The sequence below is a fragment of the Phyllobates terribilis genome, unplaced genomic scaffold, assembly GCF_046119375.1.
Source record: "Phyllobates terribilis strain yellow unplaced genomic scaffold, ASM4611937v1 Scaffold_4__5_contigs__length_816908805, whole genome shotgun sequence".
Classification (NCBI taxonomy): domain Eukaryota; kingdom Metazoa; phylum Chordata; class Amphibia; order Anura; family Dendrobatidae; genus Phyllobates; species Phyllobates terribilis.
The window spans coordinates 469852911-469869271 of NW_027362764.1; the positions used below are offsets into that span (position 1 = coordinate 469852911).

General features: G+C 44.9%; 1 protein-coding gene across 2 annotated transcripts in view; it reads left to right on the top strand.

The window, feature by feature from the left end:
• The window catches only part of GMDS (GDP-mannose 4,6-dehydratase), a 704434-nt gene that overhangs the window by 94345 nt on the left and 593728 nt on the right, over nt 1–16361 (top strand). The gene's annotated exons all lie outside the window — the stretch shown is intronic.

Consider the following 16361-nt stretch of genomic DNA (forward strand, 5'->3'; position numbering starts at 1 on the left):
ATTCCCTATAATGAGGCAGACAGACACACTAGACGCAGTCTGCCCTGTGATCCGGCGGTGTCACGCATTTTAGGTATGCATAAAACTGCTGTCGGCCAAAGCTTTGTCCAGCTCTGAAAAGGACAACGCTGAACAGAGGCCAGGCTGAGTCCAGAGTAACTCTGCTGCCTCATTATAGTGAATGGATCTGTCAGGGGTTTCATCTGTCATGTCACGCAGAGATTTTGATGGAGACCCCAAAGTAAATGCTCAGCGTAAGAGCGCCGGATAAATGTGATCCAAAATGTTATGCAAAATGTTCCCAATGAAAGCTTTAACTCCATCCACACAAAAAAAAAACACCGAGGTCAGTCATCTGATATCAGAAATTAAAGGGCTTCCATGTTACTGGTAGTACAAAAGCTCTGGAAAAGCGATATGGCTCCTCGCACCCCAAAGGAAATTCAGTGAATTCTGCCCTCCCAAATCCAAATGCCCTCTCCCTTCTGATCCCAGGGTGTCTAAACCACATTTAGTGTCCAAATGTTTGCCATTTCTGTAGCAATCAGAGCCTGCCTAATTTACTGATGCGTGTCTCCAGAAGCATAAGCTGGGCACAATATACTGGTCACTGCAAAGTACTGGTCACTAGTGTTGAGCCACCCCCGTAGTGTTAGAGTTCGGTTCGGTTCGTCAAACACCCGTGTGTTCGCCGAACTGTTCGTCGAACACCTTCGAACACCGTTAAAACCAATGGCAGGCAAACAAAAACACATAGAAACACATAGAAAACACCTTCAAAGGTGTCCAAAAGCTGACAAACTGCTCAGAAGACACAACTAACACATGGAAAAGTGACAAGTACATATAGTCATGCGAAAAGAAAAGAGGTGGAGGAGTAAAAGGAGGGGGAGACACACATATAGGCATGTCATGCCCTTCTAAAATCCAAAAAGTGAGAAGCCGACACGTTCAGTTCGCTCCTGCCCGTGCCACCTCCGTGTCGCCGGGTTTGTGCTAGAGCCGCGGTGAACCCTGACGGCCAGCCCCCCTCTCCAATACTGGTGCCTGTCCACTGGTGGGTCGAGCGAGCCCCCCTGTGGTGGAGGCAGCTCTAAGCTTTTTAATTTAAATTGTCTCTCTAATTTTGAATAAATACACTTTAAATCCATTTACAAGGATCTATTGGAGGGCAAGTCTCATGCCACCAGCCGCGTAATTCCAGCTCCAGTAGCGTCCACTAAAGCTGCTGCAGTTAAAAAGCTTTTATAAGGATCGAGCTCTGCTGTCCACCGCAAGGCATCCTACTGCCAGTCCGAGCCCCTATGCCTTGGGGTGCCTCCTGATGCTCTAAACGGAGTATCCCGTGGTCCCGAAGCATTTCCTTTGAAAAAATTAAGTGTCCAAACTACAGGTGGTGTAGCTTGCTTAACAGCCGGGATAATCCGCTGACTAGCAGACACTGCTACTAGGCACAAAGTATTTCCTGGGCTAGATGCAGTTAAAAATTTGTAATTAGATACTCTCGTTGGATGCTGAGAAAGCATTCCATAGAGTCTCCTGGCACGCCATATATGATTCTCTTAAAAAGCTTGGGGTAGGGGTCTAGGGGACCCTTTTATAGCCAAAATCACGGCCCTGTATCGCAATACGTCACCTAGGCTGAAGATAAATGGAACTGTAGCACCCTGAGGGCTCGGTTGCTACAGAGGTATTGCACCTCACCCAGAGGTGTGATATCTCACTCTCAGGTAAGGATGTAGTGTGGATCAGGACCCGACACCTGCATGCATTACACCACATTTCCGTGGGGCAGGGTGACCAATATGCCCCTGAGATGGGCACGACAGTCCCTGTCCCTGGCTGGAGTGGGGGGAGGGAACACTGAGGAAGGGGAACCCTGTAGTGCAGGAGCAGGGAGGAAGCAGTTCCTGGGTGCATTGAGAAGGGAGTATAAAAGGTGGGCACCATCTTAGTTCAGTGCAGAGAAGTCTGAGCAGAAGTGGCAGGGAGCAGGGGCTCTGCATGAGCTCTGCTCCGGAGGCGGGCCTAGTAACAGAGGCCCAGGCCTGGAAGAGGGAGAAGGAAGGAAGAGGAGCGGAGAAGGCTCCAGGAACGAAGGGATCCCAGGGGTGCGGACGGGCGAGTCGCCACCGCACGCCCGAATCCACCTGCGTGGAGGGGTCAGGCCAAAGGGGGAGACCGGTCCCCGAAACTAGTGGAGGCAGGAAACGACCCTCAGCTAGAAACAGGAGGCTGTGACATTTTATGTGGCGCAGCCCCTCGCTACACCCGCTAGGAAGGCACCACATAGGGTCAGGGAAACTGGCGCCAAGTTTACCAAGAGGAGGCCCGAGGCAGCCGGACAGAAGTGTTGGTAAGAAAGGCCAGACAAAGGACACACAAAGGGGGTCCTGTGAAGCGCTCCAAAGTTATCTGGGAGTTGTCTGAGCCCCTCACCTGGTGAGCACAGTACGACGTGGACAGCCGTTACCTGCAGACGTGGTCTGGATAATAAGAACGGAGTAAAGGCCCTGGACTGCATCACTGACTCCGTGTCGTTACTGCTGCTGCCCTGCACCATCACCCCCATCCTCTGCATACACTGCCCTGAGGCTATACTCCTCCCGTGGGGAGTTATGCTACGCTCTGCTGCACCCACAACACCAGCCTCAGCGGTCTGCCCTGGAGCGGCGGTTCACTCTGACCGCAATCCACGGGTGGCGTAGTCGGACATTTAAACATCAAAACCACATAAATAGTTCCGCCACTGGTTTGACCGCCCTGAGCCACGGAACCGGGTCGCCGCCACGGAGACTACAACCACCAGCATCCACAAAAAAGGGTCCGGCTCCGGGTGTCCCAAGGCCCAGGGGGCGCGTCAGAACATTTTCATCACCTTTCATAATCACCAATGGGACAAGGCAGGGATGTTCTCTGTCCCCTCTCTTATACATCCTAGTGATGGAGCACCTGCTCTCATCAATTCGCCATAACCCCAATATTAGGTGGATTGAGGTGGGAGGCACCGAGTACAAGTGCTCTCTATTTGCTGATGATGTCCTAGTATATATCACTCAATCACATATATCCATCCCTGCTGTTATGGCTGAAATAGATCACTTTGTTACATGGTCAAATTTTAAAATCAATGCAGCGAAGTCTGAGGCCCTCGATGTCTCCCTCCCCAAATCCATATAGGATTCCATCCAGTCCAACTTTCCCTTTGCCTGGCCCTCACAGGGTATCAAATACTTAGGAATTCCTATTCATAGAGACCTCTCCCATCTATGTTATCTTAATTTTGGGCCCTTTATTGAACAACTCCATACAGACCACGGTTGTCAAGTTAGAACTGTAAGATTCACTACGTGAACCACTGGTGTTTTGTGGAAAAGCACATGTACACCGCGTTCCAAATTATTATGCAAAAAGTGTTTAGGAGTGATAAGGGAAGAATTTGTTTGTTTGTCAGTTAAACTCATTGATGGTGATGTGTGTCAGGGCTCTTTATATCACTGTAAGCAATTGCAGACACCTGTGCTAATTAGTTTGGCAGGTGTGTCCAATGAAAGGCAAGACTACTTAAGAAGGCTGTCTCACATTATTAAGCAGCCTACATTTTCTGCCAAAATGGGAAAGAAAAAGGATGTGTCGGCTGCTGAGAAGCAACAAATTGTGGAGTGTTTAGGTCAAGGCATGACTACAATCAACATTGTGGATGATCAGGATGAAGTGTCTTGGCAATCAAGAAGTATGTAGCTGATTCACAGTACACACGTGTGCGTGCTGATAAGGGCAAATTGAGGACTCTTTCCTACAGGCAATTACGTCAGGTTGAAAGAGCAGTGGCAAAAAAGCCTTGTCATAGCAGCAGACAAGTTTTTGAAGCTGCTGGTGCCTCCAACGTCCCCCGAACAACAAGATGCAGGGTCCTTCAGAGGTTTGCAGCTGTGCATGCGCCATCCTGTCGACCTCCTCTATCCACTTCACACAAGCAGAAACGGCTCCAGAGGGCCAAACATTACATGAAGACTGATTTCAAAACTGTTTTGTTCACGGATGAGTGCCGTGCAGCGCTCGATGGTCCAGATGGATGGAGTGGAGGATGGCTGGTTGATGGACACCCCACGCAAACACGGCTACAGCGCCAACAAGGAGGAGGTGGAGTAATGTTTTGGGCTGGAATCATGGGGAGAGAGATTGTCGGCCCCTTTAGGATCCCTGAAGGCGCTAAAGATGAACTCCATAATGTATGTGGATTTTCTCAAACCGCACTTCCTGCCATGGTTCAAGAAGAAGAACCGTGTATTTCACAGCAAGATCATTTTTCTGCATGATAATGCACCATCTCATGCTGCACATAAAACATCTGCATCTCTGGCTGATATGGGCATAAAAGGGGACAAACTTATGGTGTGACCCCCATGCTCCCCTGACCTCTACCCCATTCAGAACCTTTGGAGCATCATTAAAAGGAGTGTCTATGATGGCGGGAGGCAGTTCACATCTAAGCAACAGCTCTGGGAGGGTATTCTGTCCTCATGCAAAACAATTGAAGCAGAAACCATCCAAAACCTGACAAATTCAATGGACGAGAGAGTTCAGAAGCTCCTTTCGAACAAGGGGTCCTATGTGAAAATGTAACATCACCTAGAATAAAGTTTTGAGTTGAAAACTGTTTGATTTCAGTTTCTAATAACCTGCTAATGCTTATAATTTCAAAAATGACCATTTTTTTGGTCTTTATTAAAATGAAAAGGTTGATCGAAAAGTTTGGGGGATCTAAGAGTGTGGCAACCCAGTAGTCATGATTCCTTCGAATTCTGACAATATGAGGGTCATGCTGCAGGTAGTGCAGCAAGAAGGCACTTATGTGTCTTGCGCATCTCGGAGCCCCAAAATTATTTTCCGGGCTAGATGCAGCTAAAAATTATTATTAATTTTAAATCTGGTGAAGCTTTAGTATAGATGGCCTAATAGGATCAGTGCTGCACACTGCTACAAAGCCCAAATTATTTTCCAGCCAAGATACAGATAAACATGATTAGTAATTTGAAAGCTTAAAACGATTGGTTAAAATCACCCTACCAACCATCAAGCTTTTACTCTCCCCAGGATGACACAGGGGTAGAAAAGTCGTTTCGGATCCATGATTTGTTCATCTTTATGAACGTGAGTCTGTCTACATTATCAGTGGAGAGCTGCGTGCGCTTATCTGTCAGCACACCACCAGCAGCGCTGAACACGTTCAGACAGAACGCTGGCTGCGGGGCATGACAAGATCTCCAAGGCGTAAGTGGCTAGCTCCGGCCATTTATCCAGATTGGAAGCCCAAAAAGAGCAAGGGTCCAGTGACAGTCATGGCTTCAATGTTTACTTGGAGATACTCCTGTACCATCGTCTCTAGGCGTTGACTGTGTCAGACTTCTTGTCTCCTGTGGCCTTGCAAAGGATGGGCTAAAAAAAGTGGTGAAATGATTCCGCAAAATTGATGTTACCAGCAGATACTGTGGTTCTGTTACGGTTTGAGTGCTGAACACTTGACGGTCCCACGGTTGGCAAGTTGGAACTCTGAGATTCACTACGTGCACCACTGGTGTTTTGTGGAAAAGCACATGTAAGATTCTGCAACAGTCTCTGCTGATACTCCTGCATGCGTGCATCCCTTTCTATGGCAGGAATAATTTCTGCAAATTTACTTTTGTACCGGGGATCTAACAGTGTGGCAACCCAGTAGTCAGGATTATTTCTAATTCTCACAATTCGAGGGTCATGTTGCAGGTAGTGCAGCAAGAAGGCACTCATGTGTGTTGCGCATCCAGGAGCACCAAGTCCCTGTTGTTTTGGTGGCGAGGTAACAATCATGCTTCCTTCCTCTGTCCTCTCCCCCCAACCTCGCACAACAGAAATGTGATCAAGGTCTCCCTCATCTGATGAGTCCTCCATCAGTTCGTCCTCCACTTCTTCCTGGGCTCCTGCACCTTCCTCACTAGTTTGGCTGCTACCATGCGCCCTGGTAAAACCATCTCCCCCACCCTCACATGCCTGCCACCTTGGTGCTGCCGACCGTCTGGACCTTGCAGATGTTAGCCCTTCCGCATACAACTCCTCCTCCTCTACTTCCTCCACCTCCTCTTGTGCCACCACCTGACTCCGAATTCTGTTTAACATGTGCTCCAGCATGTAAATCACCGGAATAGTCATGCTGATAATGGCATCGTCAGCACTAAACATCTTCGTCGCCATTTCAAAACTGTGCAGAAGGGTGCATAGGTCCCTGATCTGAGACCACTCCTCCAGCGTGATTTGCCCCACCTCTGGATCTCGTTGGCCCTGGCTATACGTCAGAACGTATTGCACCAGGGCTTGTCGGTGCTGCCACAGTCGCTGCAACATGTGCAGAGTTGAATTCCACCGGGTAGGCACATCGCATTTTAGCCGGTGAAGTGGCGGGCCCAACGACTTCTGTAGAGATGTAAGTCGCTGAGCTGCAGGATGCGAACGGCGGAAGTGAGCACACAGCGACCGTGCCCTCTGCAGAAGGCCATCTAGTCTGGGATAGTGGGCTAAAAATTGCTGGACAACCAGGTTCAACACGTGAGCCATACAAGGCACGTGTGTGACATTGCCCCGGCGAAGGTCCGCACCCAGGTTTGCAGCATTGTCGCACACAGCCTTCCCTGGTTTCAGGTCCAGTGGAGACAACCATTCATGAAATTGGTTCTCCAGAGCTGACCACAACTCCTCAGCTGTGTGACTCACATTTCCCAGACGTTTCAATGTAAAAACCGCCTGATGACGTTGAGCCCTACTGCCAGCATAGTAAGGAGGTGTGCAGGATCCCTTCTGCGCAGTTAGAAAGCTTGTGGCATGACCAGACAGGCTTTGGGTGCAGGTGGAAGACCGAGAGGAGGTTGAGGAGGCAGAAGCAGTGGAGGAACTTTGACATAAAGAGGATTGATGCACAACTCGTGGGGACGGCAAGACTTGGACAGCAGCCCCTTGTCCTGCTGTCACCATAGTTACCCAGTGCCCAGTCAGCGACATGTAACGCCCCTGTCCATGCCTACTCATCCAAGTGTCTGTGGTGAAATGCACCCTGTCACACACAGAGTTTCTCAAAGAAGCGGTGATGTTGTGTGCGACATGCTGGTGGAGCGCAGGCACACCTTTCTTTGAGAAGTAGTGCCGACTGGGCATCTGGTACTGGGGCACTGCGACGGACATAAGGTCTCGAAAATTCTCTGTGTCCACCAGGTGGAAAGGCAGCATTTCTGTAGCCAAGAGCTTGCAGATGGTGAAATTCAACCTCTTAGCTTTCTCATGGCTAGGAGGAAATGGTCTTTTACTTGTCCACATCTGAGGGACCGAGGGCTGGCTGTTGTGCTTAGATGGGGTTGATAAGGGTGTCCCCGGCAAACTGCCGGTCTGTGAGGAAGATGCAGGCGGACATGTTAGGTTGCCTTGATCCAAAGGTGGTGCTATCGATGTCGGACAGCGCTCAACACCAGCTGGTGTTACCACCTCCAAAGAAAATGATGACCTGCCAATCACGCTGGCTGTTGTGGGTAAAGAGGTGGCAGGTCTGCGCCCCAAAACTGGTGTGACTGCTGTCCCCCCAGTCACAGAGGATGAAGAGGCCGCGGATGCACAAGATATGGCAGACGGTGGTTGGCCCGGCCGGCTAGGCCGCATTGTAGCACACTGAGCTTCCCACTGCAACTTATGCTTCATGTCCATGTGCCGGTTCATGCATGAAGTACTCAAACTATGTATTTTTTGGCCTCTACTTAGCTTTTGCTGACAAATGTTACAGATAACACGAGTTGGGTCATCTTTATCGATCTGAAAAAATGCCCAGGCTATGCAAGGCTTAGCACCCATGCGACCTGAAGAGCCACCACGACTTGTGGTGAGAGGCAGAGTTGTGTTTGAGGATGCAGTTGTTGACGTGCTTCCAGTACTACGTCTCTGTCCAGGAAGGCGCAACCTGACCTCGTCGTCACTAGCATCTTCCTCCACCTCCTCTGCTGACCTCATCTCTTGGCTGACTGTGAGTTGACAGTAAGTGGGATCTCCAACCTCATCATCATCACCCTGTGCGTTATCACACCCGTTGTCCTCAGAGCCAACCTGTTCCTGCCCTGACAAAAAACTAAAGTTGTCGCTCCAATCAGGTATTTGAGTCTTATCATCGTCTTCCTCATTGTCTCCACCAACAGGAGTTACAGTTTGGGAATGAGGGTCTACATTATGGTCAGAACCTTCTGCGTCTGGTCCTGGATCCGACTCGTAAAGCTTCTGGGCATCAGTGCAGATCATTTCCTCGTCTGGATTCACATTAGCGCTGGAGTCGACCTCTGATTCCCAGGCTATAGTATGAGTAAACAGCTCTGCAGACTCAACCATCTGTTCTACCTCATACTCAGACGGGCAGCTGGAGATTTGGGAGCTGTGAGGAAGCAAGTGCGATTGGGGTGACACCTTTGAGGACTGGAGTATTTGTGATGTTGAAGTTGATGTGGAGGAGAGCCCACTTAAAGGAGCACTTGATATCCGTTGAAGCACCTGCTGTTTTTGTGCCTCATCTGGAATTTGTAGCGATTGGCGTGGCCGTAAGAAAGGGATCTTATCACATTGTCCGCTAAAAGAAGTAGACATTTTAGTTTGGCTGGAAGATGGTCTTTCTTCAGATGTTACTGTTGCTTTAACACCTACCCCACGGACACAACCTTTTTTCCCCTTCCCAACACGCCTATTCCCCTTTCCACCAGCAGCAGGCCTTTTTCCACTCATTTTGGTGGTTAACTAATTCACAACTCTGGAGTTGTTTGCACAAAAAAACAATGGATGGTAACCGAGCAGAGCTGAGTGGCCAAACTGTGGTATTAGGCCAAAACTATTGGCTGGGTTAGATGCAGAAAAAAATTATATTCAATTTGCAACCTGATGGAGGTCAGTATAGATGGACTAATAGAGAAAGTCCCACACACTGCTAGAAGGCCCAATATTTTTTCAGAGGTAGATGCAGAAAAAAATATATTCAGTTTGCAACCTGATGGAGGTCAGTATAGATGGACTAATACAACAAGTCCCACACACAGCTAGAAGCCCAATATTTTTTCAGAGGTAGATGCAGAAAAAAATATATTCAGTTTGCAACCTGATGGAGGTCAGTATAGATGGACTAATAGAATGATGCTATGCCCAAAAGATTTTACTTCACTAGGTGCAGTAAAAAAATTGGTATTCTATACACAGGTGGTATATCTTGCAACACAGATAGGCTACTCCACTGACTAACACACTCTGCAATAGGCCAAAAAGGATTAGCTTTGCTAGATTCAGCCAAATGCTGTGAAAAAAACTTGCACAGCACTGGCACAGACCTGCCTGGCAAAAACTGATAGGAACTGATGTAACCTAGTCCTGAAAAGGACTCCAATTACAATTAGTCTTTACTCCCACAATCTATCTATTTAAGAGCACAGACCTGCCTGATAAAAGTCGTAGGAAATGCTGTAACCTAGTCCTTAAAAGGACTGCAATTACAACTATTCCCTACTCCCAAGCTATCTGTAGATTTGTGCGAAAATTGGCTTGAAATTAACAAGGTATAGCGCACACAGCAACAGCGGTGCCGTCTAACACGCAGCTGCAGCAGTGAGAAAATGGTGGCGACGGGGAAAATGGCTTGGTCTTATAGGGCAAGGACATGTGACATACACTGCCAATGACACATGCCCTTGCTTGTGTGAAAAAAAGCACTTCGCTCCGTGTGTGCGCTGCTGATAGGCTGACAGATTGCACCTCCCCACTGCAAATGCGGGAAAGAGAAAAAAAAATGGAGATCTTCATTGTTCCTGCAGAGATCCATCCCCTGCCCCTCCCCCCGCCCCGCTGTACACTCAAACTGCGTATTAACATTAATTTTCATCATTACTGAGAAAAAATCCAGTTATGATTTTGGTGCACGAACAGTTATCGAACATAACCTCGAACAGCCGAATTTTTCTCAAATTGTTCGTGTTCGCTGAACGGCTCGAACACCGCCCAAAACAGCTCGAATTTGAGATTGGCGAACAGTTCAAGTCGAACAACGCTCATCTCTACTGGTCACTACAAGTTTGCAATTTTCACTTGGCAACATCCACTAATGCTAGTTTCTGGAAAACACCCATGGAGTCAAAGTCGTCATTACACCTGTAGATAAGTTCCCAAAGGGGTTTAATTTCCAACATGGGGTCACCTGAGGGTGGATTCTGCTCTTCTAGTACTTGGGGCCTCTGTATATGGAGTCTGCAAACTATTCTAGGAAAATCTATGCTTCAGGAGGCAAATGTTGCTCTTTCCCTCAGGAGTTTCGCCGTGTGACTAAGTACTGTACAGCCACATATGGGATATTTCTACATTCAGCAGTAATTGTGGGACAAATTGTTGCCATTTTTACCCATTGCCCAGTGTGAAAATGTAAAATCTGGGGCCAAAATAAAATGTTGGTGGTAAAAATATAATTTTTTTTATTCACTGCCCAATGGTATAAAATGCTGTGACACACCTGTGGTGTCAATATGATCACTGCATTTCTATATGAATTCATTGAGAGGTGTAGTTTCTAAAATGGAGTCACTTAAGGGGTGTTCGGCTGTTCTGGCACCTCAGAGGCTCTACCAATGTGACATGGCACCCTCAAACCAGTCTAGCAAAATCTGAACTCCAATATGACTCTGCTTTCCTTCTCAGCTTTGCATTATGCCTCAAAAGCAGTTTTCAACCAGATATGGGGAATCAGAGTACTCAAGAGAAAATGGACCCCAAAATTTGTTGTGCAATTTCTTCTGTTACCTTTGTGAAAATGAAAAGATTTGGGGCTAAAACATTTTTGTGGAATTTTTTTTTTTTTTTTGTCTTTACAGATCAACGTTCTAAACTATTGTAAAGCACCTGTTTTTAAGGTGCTCACCACACATCTGGATAAGCTCCCTAAGGGGTGTTGTTTCCAAAATGGTGTCACTTGTGCCTAAACAGTGGAAACCACCCACTTTCCAAACGCGACATGGCGTCTGCTAATTATTCCAGCAAATTTTACATTCAAAAAGTCAAATGGTGCTCCTTCCCTTCCGAGCCCTGCCATGCGCCCAGAGTAGTTTTCCCCCACATATGGGTTATCGGTGTGCTCAGGAGAAATTGCGCAACAAATTTAGGGGTTCATTTTCTCCTGTTACACTTGTGAAAGTTAAAAAAAAAAAAAAAAAAGTCTAAAGGAAAATTTTTGTGAAAAGTTAGTTTATTTTATCCTTCCACATTACATTAATTCCTGTTAAGCACCTGAAGAGTTAATAAACTTATGTGGTTTTGAGCACCTTGAGGGATGCAGTTTTTAGAATGGTGTCACTTTTGGGTATTTTCTGTCATATACGCCCTTCAGTCACTTCAAATGTGATGTGATGTCCCTAAAAGAAATGGTTTTGTAAACTTTGTTGTAAAAATGAGAAATTGTTGGTCAACTTTTTAACTCTTTTTTTTTTTTTTTTTTTTTAACTTCCTAACCAAAAAAAACCCTCTAAAATTGTGCTTATGTAAAGTATGTATGTGGGAAATGTTATTTATTAACTATTTTGTGACATCTTAGATTTTAACACCCCCCCCCCCCCCCCTTCCCCCCAACGTATTCAAAATTGCTTTCAGGTAGTTCATAAACCCTTCAGGTGCTTTTCAGGAATTGATGCAAAGTGGCATGACAGGAATGAAAATGTATTTTTGCCACCTAAATTTTTACTTCTGAACAGGTCCCTATAGCCAGCACACTCTAAGGCCGTTATTTGGCCATGAACTGCCACGGCAAATATCCGGACCACACAAGCAAGATCTCGGGGTGCTAATGGGGCTAAAAAGGAGCCCCCCTCCCCCACCCTCGCACTGTTAACTATTTAGATTCTGCAGTCACTATTGACGGCAGCATCTAATGGGTTAAACGGCCATGGTCGGCGCCAACACTGGTAATGCTGGCTGCAGCAAGTCGTCAGCTATAGTGTACAGGTGACAGTTACAGGATTGTCACCTGTCATGGGATGCTAGTCACTTACACACGTGGTCAAAATTGTTGGTACCCCTCTTTTAATGAAAGAAAAACCCACAATGGTCACAGAAATAACTTGAATCTGACAAAAGTAATAAATTAAAAATCTATGATAATGAACAAATGAAAGTCAGACATTGCTTTTCAACCCTGCTTCCACAGAATTAAAAAAAAATAAATAAACTCATGAAATAGGGCTGGACTGAAATGATGGTACCCGAGAAAATGTGACAAAAGGGACATGTTAAATCAAGTTGTGTCCACTAATTAGCATCACAGGTGTCTACAATCTTGTAATCAGTCAGTGGGCCTGTATATAGGGCTACAGATACTCACTGTGCTGTTTGCTTCCTCTGGTCCATGTTGAGTGTGGTACACACCATGTCACCAAAGGAAAGCGTTGTCTCAGGAGATTAGAAAGAAAATTATAGACACGCATGTTAAAGGTAAAGGTTATAAGACCATCTCCAAGCAGCTTGATGTTCCTGTGACTACAGTTGCACATATTATTCAGAAATATATGATCCATGGACTATAGCCAACCTCCCTGGACGTGGCCGCAGGAGGAAAATTGATGACCAATCAAAGAGACGGATAATACGAATGGTAACAAAGAGCCCATGATCACTTCTAAAGAGATTAAAGGTGAATTTCAAGCTCAAGGAACATCACTGTCAGGTCGCACCACCGGTCGTTGTTTGATCCAAAGTGGACTTCATGGGAGATGACCAAGGAGAACACCATTGTTGAAAAAAAATCATAAAAAAGCCAGACTGGAATTTGCCAAACTACATGTTGACAAGCCACAAAGCTTCTGGGAGAATGTCCTATGGACAGATGAGACAAAAATGGAAGTTTTTGGCAAGGCACATCAGTTCTATGTTCAGAGATGGAAAAATGAAGCAAATCAAGAAAAGAACACTGTCCCTACTGTGAAACATGGAGGAGGCTCTGTTATGTTCTGGGGCTGCTTTGCTGCATCTGGAACAGGGTGTCTTGAATCTGTGCAGGGTACAATGAAATCTCAAGACTATCAAGGGATTCTAGAGAGAAATGTGCTGCCCAGTGAAAGAAAGCTTGGTCTCAGTCGCAGGTCATAGGTCTTGCAACAGGATAATGACCCAAAACACACAGCTAAAAACACCCAAGAATGGCTAAGAGGAAAACATTGGACTACTCAGAAGGCCTGAGCCCTGACCTAAGTCCTATTGGCATGTTTCAGCTCTTTCCAAAGATGCTCATCTGGAAAAGGCAACCTTCAAACATGAGACAACTGGAGCAGTTTGCTCATGAGGAGTGGGCCAAAATACCTGTCGAGAGGTACAGAAGTCTCATTGACAGTTACAGGAATCGTTTGATTGCAGTGATTGCCTCAAAAGGTTGTTCAACAAAATATTAAGCTAAAGGTACCATCATTTCTGTCCAGGCCTATTTCATGAGTTTATTTATTTTTTTTAATCTGTGGAAGCAGGGTTGAAAAGCAATGTCTGACTTTCATTTGTTCATTTCCATAAATTTTTAATTATTACTTTTGTCGGATTCAAGTTATTTCTGTGACCATTGTGGGTTTTTCTTTCATTAAACGAGGGGTACCAACAATTTTGACCATGTGTGTGTATATCGCAGGTCCGTTAAAAGATGTATTGGTGGTCACGAAGGGGTTAAACTCTGGCAAACCCACTGTTTTTTTTTCTAAGAGGAAGACTTGGTTACACATTGTTTTGTTTGTTTTTTTGTAGTTCTTTGAGCTTTTGCTTTTTTGACTACCAGCATTTTTTTTTCTAAGCGTTCTATTAGTATTTTTTTTATTCTTATTCAACAATGAGCGGTTGCGCTTTTCCAGTCATAGGGGCAGTACAGGGAGATGTTAGTCACCACTCACTGCACAGTGCACACATTGTAATCACTCCCTGGCACCTTAATGGACGTGCTGCGCACACGCGTACTGCACAGCTGACTGTCACTCAATGTCCCTAGTAGTAATTATCTTAAGTTTACAATTTTATCTGCAGGTAAATGTTGTTTTGGAGGTGACTCGTTAGCTTTTAAAGATGGATTGCATGTGACCAGGTGCAATACTGCAGAGATACGGTCCCACATGCAGCAAGGGCTGTTCGACCCTTACTATGTCTATGGAGTATGTAATATTTTTCCCTATTATCTAAAAATAAAATTTTAATTTTAGTAATTTAATTACCTTTTTTTCCATATTTCTTGGTTTTCTCATGGCTCTAATTTTGGATATTTGATATTGCTTTGAGACTATTGGAATGTACTGAGATATTGAGGAAGACAGTCCACTTGTCATAGTAACATAGCGTAGGCTGAATAAGTTTCATCAAGTCAAATCTTTCTTCCCCAATTTTACTCCCTACACTAACTTACTAACTGGTACTAGGCCTCACAAATGTATTAATATTTAGTACTACTATAGTTGTAATATTTTGTCTAACTTAACTGTAACCCACAATGTTGTGTATCGAGGAAATCGTCCAGCCCTTTTATGAAAGCTGTTAGTGTCTGCCATTACTACCTCTTGTGGTAGGGCATTCCACAGCCTGACTGCTCTTGTCAAATATTAAAATATTCCTGCTAAAACCTCTGCTGTGATGCTATAGCAGAAACAAAGAAAATATATAAAATCACTTGGTCTCCACACCATCATGGTGTGATGCCTTTTGGAGCTATGTACACTACGTGTTACAATTATGGTAGGTAGTATGGTGGTATCATATTCCATGACAAATGTGTATGTTACAACTTCTCCAGAAGTGTCCCTACTGTGAGACAGCAGCTGCAGTCCCCTGGTATGTATTGCACCCTGTCCTTGATTATACTTGCTGTCATCCACTGACATCTAATCAAATTTGGCTGAATTGCCCATGTTTGATGGTGACGGATTAGTAGGTTCACTGCTGTCCAAAGGTAACTTTGAATGGAATGTCCTACCACCACGCACATCTCGCAGTAACTTAAATCCAAATTTCTCAAACACATCTTATCTCTACTCTGTCCGTCTTGCAATGTGAGTTCCGTTTTAACATGTGGTTATAATTTGCTCCTTTATAATAAGCCATGAAGTAGTCATGAAAATGTTGTTTTGGCAGAAATAATTCCATAATACAAATAATTATACCTTAGGAGAATCTAAAAGAAGATTCTAACCCTACATTTCTTTATTGAATTGGAGTATTATTTTTTTGAGGCCGGTTCTGAACAAGTGTTCAAACTTTATCCTAATCTGGAGTAGGTGAACCTGTTAGATTTGCTCCAGTCTTGGCCAATTATGGTTTATCCACCAGTATGCCATAAATGCCTGTTAAATGTGGGTCCCATCGTTAAGACCCTTTATCGACTAGCAGACTGGGTATTGGCCAAAACACCTTCCAGCCAATACCTTGTGCATATAAAGCATATGACCCTCATTTAAAGAAGCACTCGCATCAAAGTTTTTATCTTCGTATATCGCAATCCTAATAATATATATCACTGTGTCCTTACAATTGCTCATTTTCCCCTCTACCCAGCTAATGCTTTTCTATGCTCTATGTAGAAACAGGAAGTCTCTTGTCCTTGCATGACTTTCCCCCTCCAACTCCTGACCCAGCTGCTCCCTTCTTCCCCTGCCATAGACTATACAGTGACTCATAACTTGTGCAGATAAAATTGACCTCCTGTTTCTATGTAGAGCTTAGAAGGATTCATTTAGTCAGTTTTTTGAACCACATAATGTCATAGAGCTAATGGAAAAGAGAATTATCTGGGTAGAAAGGTAAAATGAGCAATTGTAAGTACACAGTGCTATGTAATATGATTGCAATATACCGTATTAAGAGGATACAAATTTTGATGGCAGGAGTGCTTCTTTAAGTACCAGTTACACTGGCCAATCGACGGCAACAGGATGTTCAAAGTATATTATAACAGGTCTTAAATACATAGTAAATGTCAGACAATGGTAACTCCTATATACCAATTTTTTTAAGCATTAAAATGTTTTGTTTTTTTTTTATATATATTTTTATCTTTTCTTAGTTATATAATGCGATTACATTTTGTACCTACTTTTTACCCTGGACAGCTCTGATCTATAAAACCAGATTCGGGTTTATTTTAAGCTGTTAAATCCGCCATCCCTGGAGAATCTTGCTTCTGAATGTCTGCAGCTCAGCATGTGGCTAAACATTTTAGTTGGCAGTGAATGTGTGCACCTTTCTGCAGTATGATTTCTATATCAATGTGTTACATAATATCAGCTCCCATACAGTGGCTGTGCACGTTTCTCACATACTTTAATCTT